The 9,334-nt window shown below is 45.7% G+C and overlaps 1 long non-coding RNA gene across 1 annotated transcript; it reads right to left on the reverse strand.

Moving 5' to 3' along the window:
* Positions 1 to 263: 263 nt before the first annotated feature.
* On the reverse strand, positions 264 to 2,497 carry LOC127160446 (uncharacterized). Its single transcript, XR_007826751.1, has 5 exons — positions 2,258 to 2,497; positions 1,218 to 1,528; positions 1,033 to 1,098; positions 718 to 946; positions 264 to 630 (listed from the first exon to the last, which is right to left on the reverse strand). It is a non-coding gene; the product is annotated as an uncharacterized LOC127160446 (long non-coding RNA).
* Between the last annotated feature and the right edge of the window lie 6,837 nt (positions 2,498 to 9,334).

Consider the following 9,334-nt stretch of genomic DNA (forward strand, 5'->3'; position numbering starts at 1 on the left):
TAATTAGCAGTTGTTATGCAGCACCCTACAGTACTACTGACGAACAAAAGACATGTGACCAATTCAAATCAAATCACTTTATTTACAACAATATTATGAACGTAAGTGTACAGGTGGTGAAAGTCTTTTGTGCAAACTGCAGCATGACAGTATGGATAAGTATAAAAAAAATATTTATATACATATATATATATATATATATATATATGCAACACACATATATAAGGGACTCAATACAGCTAAAGATCAACATATGGTAAATATTATACTATACAGAGAGCATGAAATGAAAACAGTAATAAACACAATAATCGCAGTACACATATACCACTGCAATGCACTACAGTATAAATTAGTGCAAACAGAATGTCAGGATACAGAATAATGGTGAGTCAGAGTCCAGTCAGTGTAAATGATAGAGTGCAGTACATATGAGGTTGATGTGCTGTGTGTGGTGTTACTGGTACGAGTTCAGTTCAGTCTGATTGCCTGTGGAAAGAATTTGTCTTGCAGTCTGCTGGTGTAGGTTCTGCAATAACATCTGCCTGATGGTAACAGTAAGAGCAGTCCATGGCTTGGGTGACTAGAGTCTCTGACGGTCCTCCTCACACACCACCTGGTGTAGATGTCCTGGAGGGACAAAATAAGTATTTATAATGTGGTGAATTAATAAACAATATAAAGTATTTTTATTTATAATCGTTGCACTGGATTTACCATTGACTCCTGTTGGAGGTTGTTGGAGGTATGGGCCAAAAGGATCCCTCCATAACTATCTCGCAGTTGATCAGTTGTGAAGTTTACTTTTATGAGCCGTAACATCTGAGCTGTCACAGTAGAGCCGTTCATGAATTCAGTCCTCACAGCAGATACCTGATGGGTTCAGGCTGCAGTGCTGAACTTGGTGACCGTTGAATTGATCTCTTCATCAACTGGCTTCATCCTCCTTTAAACAAACCCACAAAATAGTAAGTCACCAATAACTCCAGAGAAATACTGTTGGTGAATGCAGGTGTAGAGGTCAGTACACACCATATTCGATCATTTCCTGCCCAAATTCCAAAGATAATGGCAGAGTTGATTTGCTCATTCTAGGAGCTATAAAAAGATGCATGTGTGAAAAACTTGAAGTAACTGTAACTGCTGTCTTTTGAGAGATCAATGTCAATGCTGGTACCACACACACACACAACTGCATTGCTTGAGTACATACATACCAATGGAAATGTGCAACTTTCCAGCTCTCTGTCTTTTTCTGTTTCGGCTCAAGAAGGCCATATTCATTCCTCATTCATCAGGACTGGTTTGACTTGCTAGCTGTGACTGATTTTCTTTGCGTTTTTGGTCTTCAGCTGTAAAACAAGAAAATATCTATTGACCCCATGTTTAATTATTATTTTTGTTTAAACATAAATTAAGCAGTTATAATAATAAACTTCAAGCTCACATTCCCTGGCAACTTTAACAGGCTCCTGAGTTCATCTGTACACATCAGATTCAGAGTCTGAGAAAGGCCATCATGCAAAAACTATTTGTAAGTGAAGGAGTAAAGGAATAAGAGGAAGCGAAATAGGCAGAGAAAGGCAACATTTTGTGTGCAAGTTTAACAGAGTGAGAGAAAAGTAGTATTAGAAAAAGCTGTATTGTCCAATAGCAAGCTACATTAATATGAACAATTTTAAATATGATTACATGCTGACAGTATTGTTGTAAGCAATTTAAAGGCCTCTTTACACCAAGGATGAGTCCACACCGCAGCAGACAACAACATACTCTAACTGCAGCGTGTATACACCGTCATCGTCTGTTGGTGTGGATGCTAAAATATTTACCATTATATACATTTCTTGTTCTTGGTGTGAACAGCTTTAAGTGATTTGATTTGGCCAAATTAACTGAAGATCTGATTTGTCTAAACTAACATTTCCAGACTCCTGTTTCTTAGATGTGTTTATTAAACACCAACATTGAAAGAAAGGCTGACTCTGAGGTGTGGACAGATATCATGTACTGTTAGAACGGGAAGAGACTGCACCAAATTGTAAAGGTTATTCAAAAATTCAATGGACTTAATATCAACTTGACGATATAAACACTGGGGCACAAATGGGCACAAACTACATGCGAGTTGAAGCTATAGCCAATGACAGCAGCAGGAGTGAAAGTCGTAGAATTTTGTATAAGTACACTTGTCCAATATCAAATGAATTTGTTGACTTGGTAAATTGCATAAATTATTACTGCTTCAACATGATACCTTTACAAGAGATGGCTTCTTAAAAGAGCCGCTGTGTGATCCGATGTAACTGCAAGACAGAAACAAAATATTGAATTACAATTACTTCACAAAACCGTATTAAAGGCATGGCAAGCGTTGTCATTACTGTGCTTTACGAATAGCATACAGTTAAAAAGGTTAATGTGGTAAAAACATTGTAGGTGTTGTTTTTACTGTGCTTATTGTTATTTTATTTTATTTGTTATTTTAACTACAAATACCACAGTAAAACTAGAGTTACTGAGGTAAACTACAGTAATTGAGTTACAGTTAAACCCATAGTAAGCGTTGAGGTTATTGTGCTTTAATTACAAATATCACAGTAAAACTACAGTTATTGTGGTAAACCCAAAGTAAACGTTGAGGTTATTGTGATTTAACTACAAATACCACAGTAAAGTACAGTCACTGTAGTAAAAACAGTAAGAATCAAGGTTATTGTGCTTTTACTAAAAATACCACAGTAAAACCACAGCTACTGAGGTAAACCCATAGTAAGCATTGAGGTTACTGTGCTTTAACTACAAATACCACAGTAAAACGTCCCAGGTTACGTATGTAACCATGGTTCCCCGAGGGAACGAGACGCTGCGTCCGAAAACGCTAGGGGAACGCCTCCAGCGTGACCATGCTCTGAAACACGTGTGCAAACAGTCCAATGGAGAAGCGAGACGTCACAGGCGGGGTGACGTAGAGACCAGAGAGCTTAAAGCACGTGCGGTGCATGCAGCCGGCAGCTTCTAAATAGAGAAGCAAGCGCTGCAGGGATGCCGGAAGTATGGCTCGAGACGCAGCGTCTCGTTCCCTCGGGGAACCATGGTTCATACGTAACCTGGGACGTTCCCCTTCAGGAACTCGAGCTGCGTCCGAAAACGCTAGGGGAACGATATGCCCACGCTGCCAGACTTTCAAATCCCTGCCTAGTGTGTATCACTGAGCACAGCTAGGACGAGAGAAAAAAGGAGCCCAGAGTGGCATAAATAAGACTGAGAATCTCATGAAAGTGAGAGGCATGGAACAACCCACAGCGTTGAAATGTCAGAGAGGGAAATCCTGACGAGAAGGCCATACTTCGAGAGGAGTGAGCCTTGACCCCCAAATAGAGGGGGGGAACAGAGGACTCAAAGTTATGGAATACCAAATAACCACACAGCAAAGCTACACCTGGTCAGAGGCCTTAGCCTCAGCGCACCGTGGAGGAAACCTGTAACCAGGGGTTCCTACCCACTGAGGGGCCACCCAGAAGGGTGTGGTAGGCCGCAATAGCCGCCACGTATACCTTCAGGGTGGAGTGGGCTAACCCTGCAGAGAACCGATCCTGCAGAAACTCCAGCACTGTACCAACTGGGCAGTTAACTGGGTCTTGCTGGTGGTCTCCACACCATGAAGTGAAAAGTTTCCACTTCAGGGTCTACAGTTTCCTCGTGGAGGGAGCTCTGGATTGGAGGATGGTCTCAACAACCTCGGTTGAGAGACCGGAGGCTACGAGGTGTGCCCCCCTCAGGGGCCACACCCATAACTTCCACAACACCGGGCGAGGGTGAAAGATGGTGCCTCCCGCTTGCGAGAGGAGATCCCTCCTGACAGGAATCTCCCAGGGAGAGCCGTTGAGGAGAGAATCAGGTCTGAGAACCATGCTCGGGCCGGCCAGTACGGGGCTACTAAAAGAAGACGGTCCCCATCCGGCACACCCTCTCCAGAACTCCCGGGAGCAGAGCGATCAGGGGAAAGGCATACAGACGAAGCCTCTGCCACGTCTGTACCATGGCATCCAGCCCCAGTGGAGCTGGATGAGTCAGAGAGAACCAGTGGGGACATTGCGCATTCTCCTGAGTCGCGAAGAGGTCCACCTGAGCCTGGCCAAAAACTCTCCAAATCTGCTTCACCACCTCGGGGTGAAGCATCCATTCCCCGGGCCTCAGCCCCTGCCTCGACAGGATGTCTGCTCCCATATTGAGATGCCCAGGAACATGAACCGCTCTCAGCGGGAGGAGTTTGTCCTGGGACCACACAAGGATCTGGTGCGCCAGCTTGTATAAGGGGCGCGAACACAGACCTCCCTGGTGGTTGAAGTAATAGACCACCGCTGTGTTGTCGGTGCGAACCAACACATGGTGGCCTATTAGGTCCGGAAGAAAGTGTTTCAACGCTCGAAACATGGCCAGCATCTCCAGGCAGTTGATGTGCCAAGTGAGATGGCGACTGCTCCACAGACCGCGGACGGGGTGGCCACTCATGACTGCACCCCAACCGGTGAGAGACGCATCCGTCGCTAGCGTTATGTGGCAACAAGGAGCTCCTAACACCGGGCCCTGAGACAGGAACCAAGGCTTCTTCCACATGTCTAAGGCACGTAAGCATTGCCGCGTGACCTTGATCATGCGGAATGGGTTTCCCCTCAGGGAGAACCCCTTGGTCCTGAGCCACCACTGTAGGGGTCTTATGTACAGCAGGCCAAAAGGTATCACGTTGGACGCAGCTGCCATCGGACCCAGCAGTCGCTGAAACTGCTTTACAGTGAGTGACCGGCCTTCTGTCACTCTCATGACTGCAGTGAGGATTGACTCGATCCGAGCAGGTGACAAACGTGCCTGCATCGTGGTCGAATCCCACACCCTGCCTAGATAAGTGGTTCTCTGTAATGGAGACAGCACACTCTTCTTGGCGTTCAGTCTCAACCCCAGCTCTTTCAAATGAGCAAGAACAACATCTCGATGTTGAACCGCCATGTGCTCTGATTGAGCCAGAATCAACCAATCGTCGATGTAATTGAGTGTGCGGATGCCCCAGAGTCGCAGCGGAGCCAGAGCAGCATCCACACACTTCGTGAAAGTGCGGGGGGAGAGTGCTAGGCCGAACGGAAGAACCCGATATTGGTATGCTTCGCCCCTGAAAGCAAACCTCAGGAGCTTCCTGTGTTGAGGAAGGATGGAGACATGGAAGTAAGCGTCTTTTAGATCTATCGTCACAAACCAGTCCTCGGACCTGATTTGTGACACCACTTGATTGATTGTCAGCATTTTGAACTTCAACCTCATAACTGAACGATTCAGTAGTCTCAGATCTAAAATGGGACGCAGGCCCCCATCCTTCTTCGGAACAATGAAGTACCGGCTGTAGAACCCGGACTCCCCGTCTTGAGGAGGGACCACCTCGATGGCCTCCTTCCTCAACAGAGTTTCTACTTCCTGTTCCATTACCAGACCCTGCTCGGGGCTCATCACAGTGGGAAAGACCCCGTTGAAAGGCAGCGGCGGAGCGCTACATTGGATGCGATAACCTCGCTCTACAGTGCGCAGGACCCATGCAGACACATTTGGCAGTAGTTTCCACGCTGCCAAATAATCTGCTAAGGGAGCCAGTCTCTCGAGACTGGCCTCTGGTGTTGTTTGAGCTGCTAGTTAGAGCTACTAGCTGCTGTAGAGACCCCCGCAGGGGTGGCGAGCTCCCTAGCTCCGCTACATTTCCGGGCGGAAGACTGAGGTATGGGCTCGCTGGAGACCGCTGCGCCCTGGAGCACCGGCAGGGTTGGCAGGCTGATCTCCCGAGGGCACTGATTTGTTCCCCAGAAGGGCCTGCCCTCAGAGGTCCTTGACCATAGGAGTCAGGATTCTCCTTATACGTACTGCCTCATAGGTCCGGGTAAAAGTGTTTCAGTACCTGAAACACGGCCAGCATCTCCAGGCAGCTGAAGTGCCAAGCTGGATGGTGACCGCTCCACAGACCGTGGGCGGGGTGGCCACTCATGACCACTCCCCAACCGGTGAGGGACGCGTCCGTCGCTAGCATTACGCGGCGACAAGGAGCTCCCAGCACTGGGCCCTGAGACAAGAACCAAGGTCTCCTCCACATGTCCAAGGCACGTAGGCATCGCCGCGTGACCGTGATCATGCAAAGCAGGTTTCCCCTCGGGGAACCCCCTTGGTCTTGAGACACCACTGCAGGCCACTGTCTCATGTACAGCAGGCCAAAAGGTATCACGTTGGACACAGCTGCCATCAGACCCAACAGTTATGAAACTGCTTCACAGTGAGTGCCTACTTTCACTCTCTTGACTGCCGCGAGGATGACTCGATCCGAGCAGGAAATAGACATGCCTGCATCGTGGTCGATCCCACACCACGCCTAGATAAGTGGTTCTCTGTAATGGAGAAAGCACACTTTTCTCTGCGTTCAGTCACAACCCCAGTTCTTTCATATGGGTGAGGACGACATCTCGATGCCGAACCGCCCATACCGACAAAAATGTCAATAAGGATCAGTATGCAGATGCCCTGGGAGCCACTTTTTTTTTTTTTTTTTTTAAGCTAAGCCAAAGCAGCATCCACACACTTAGCGAAAGTACAGGGTGAGAGTGCAATAAATTTAATTCCTCAGAATTAAATGACAATGGGAGAAGAGCTAAACATTCAAAATGCACGTCGTTTGTTTTTGTTTTTTTTGAATGAACACATTTGAATACAGTGAATACAGCCCGCCCCCTCAAGGGCAGACTGTACATGCTCAGCTCCAGAACAAACCACACATAAATCGCTTGAATCCCCGTTCCTGAATTTATTTATTTTTTAGAAGCGAGGGCAGGTAGAAACGAGCGATCTAATATGCAGTCAGCTCATATGCGGACAGCATCAATCTCCTCGGAGAAAGATAGCCGCAGCAGCGCGAGCTCTCACTCAGAGGGGGAAGAACCGCAGCGCGGGCTTCCGAGCCCCGAGAGAGAGCGCTAGATCTAAGTAGAAAGGCAGAGAGATGGCGGACCCGTCTCTAACCCGTTCACAGATCTATGCTGCGATCCCTACGGCCGCAGTCGCCGCTCTGCCTCGGCAAAATCGGGACCTGAGCCGCGGGGAAGCTCACGAAGACTCCCTCCTCGAAGAGAGTCCTCCGAGAGCGAGCGCAGCGAGAGCACGGGCCGTCAACTCCCTCTAGAGCTGACGCAGCCCGCTTCGCCGCGAGCTCTCATTCAAAGGGGGAAGAACCGCAGCGCGGGCTTCCGAACCCAGAAAGAGAGCGCTAGATCTAGGGAGAAAGGCAGAGATAGGGCGGACCCGTCTCTAACCCGTCCGTAGATCTATGTGCGATCCCCAGGGCCGCAGTCGCCGCTCTGCCTCGGCAAAGCGGGACCTGAGCCGCGGGGAAGTTCACGTGGTCTCAGTACTAACACCGTTATCTAGAGTGCATGTGTAGAAGTTATGAGGATTTCTCGTGTATTCAGCTGTGATAAACTCTCCTTTTGGATGGTGCTGTGAACCAATCAGTATTTTTCTAGCAGAATTCCTCCAGATGATCGTTTCACTGTACTCACATAGTAAATACACAACATCAGGGTTACCTTCAGTCTTCTCTTTTTTTATCATAGGTTTAGGGACCCGCTCTGTAAAAGAAATGTTGAAAAACTTCAATCCCACATAGCAATTGACATCTGGCCCAGCTCTGGGCCAAGCAAGGAGTTACACTCGGCCCAAGTGCAGCAAAGAATTACGGCCCTTGTTTGGCCCAGATCTGGACTACAGACATGAGCCACACATGAGCCATAACTGGCCCAAATCTCAGCCAAATAGTAACTTATAACCAGCCCTGAACTGAGCCAGAACAAGTTTTAATAGTGCTACCCAATCTCAGCCTTCAGTAAACCACATAGAGACCAGTCTTAAAACAGAAACCCCAAAACTGAGCCATGTCTAAAGGTGTAACTGTGTTTTACTGCTTATTGATGGATCCATGGCTGAGTTGGTTTTTGTTTTCCTTTTTTAGGCTCAGTTTTGTGGTTTCTGGTTAAAGACTGGACTCTATGTGGTTTACTGAAGGTTTGATTGGGTCCCAGATAGCAAGAGAGCAGGTGAAAACCATTGAATCAATGTTAAAAATAGTTGATTTGTCAATGTTAATGTCATTAAATCAATTAATGTTGAAAAAATGTTGACAATTCAACAAACCACCATTACTGTGATCAGTGATTGCTTTAGTTGGGTTCTTGATTTTTGCTTTTCATTAAATCGATTTTTGCTATAATGGTGTTTCAATGTAAACACTTATGCTACTGAAAAGAGATATTTTAAAATTAAGTTAAAGTAGATTACTTTTTGCAATGGGTGTCAACCAGCAATACAGTTGAGAAACAATTCTAAATAAGATTGATGAATGTCATTGTATGTCAGTGTATCACAAATGCAAAAAAAAAAAAAAAAACTGTGATATTTCATGGAAAGATTTAGACATGAACACTCAACATACAAACCGCAACAATGGTGACAATCACCAAACTAATTCAGATAAACAGATCAACTGCAATGCATGCTGGGAATCATGAATGACTTTTTACTATATTGATACCCAGCATGCATTTCTGCATAGAATTTTCTTTTGCTGACTGTCACCATTGTTGAGTTTCATACGTTGATTCTTGATGTCTAATTGATTCAGTAATTTAAAGATTTTTTTTTTTTTTCTGAATATTCTCTGTTAATTCATAAAAGTATAATAGCGGTTTTATTCAGCTTTAATTTCACACTGCAGTATCACACCATCATTCAAAAGCCCCACACACTTGTGAGCAATTCATTATATAACCTTGCAATGGTTACAGTCACCACCATCATATAATCTCAGCGGATCTTACTTTTCGTTGTTTCAAACAACATGTTTTCACACAATGTTACAAAAGACAAAGAAAATCTAATGTTAAAGTACAAAGAGTCAAGAGCCCAACTAAAGCGATCACTGATCACAACAATGGTGGTTTGTTGAAATTAAATTTTTTTTTCAACATTATTAGCAGGAGCAAAAGTTATATTAATTCAGTGTCATTAACATTGACAAATCAACTACTTTTAACATTGATTCAATGGTTGCTTGAGGGTAGCACTAATAAAACTTTTTCTGGCCCAGTTCAGGGCTGGTTATACATTACTAGTTGGCTGAGATTTGCGACAGTTATGGCTCATGTGTGGCTTACGTCTGTAGTCCAGATCTGGGCCAAACAAGGGCCGTAATTCTTTGCTGCACTTGGGCCGAGTGTAACTCCTTGCTTGGCCCAGAGCTGGGCCAAATATCAAT

The sequence above is a fragment of the Labeo rohita genome, unplaced genomic scaffold (genome assembly GCF_022985175.1).
Source record: "Labeo rohita strain BAU-BD-2019 unplaced genomic scaffold, IGBB_LRoh.1.0 scaffold_352, whole genome shotgun sequence".
Classification (NCBI taxonomy): domain Eukaryota; kingdom Metazoa; phylum Chordata; class Actinopteri; order Cypriniformes; family Cyprinidae; genus Labeo; species Labeo rohita.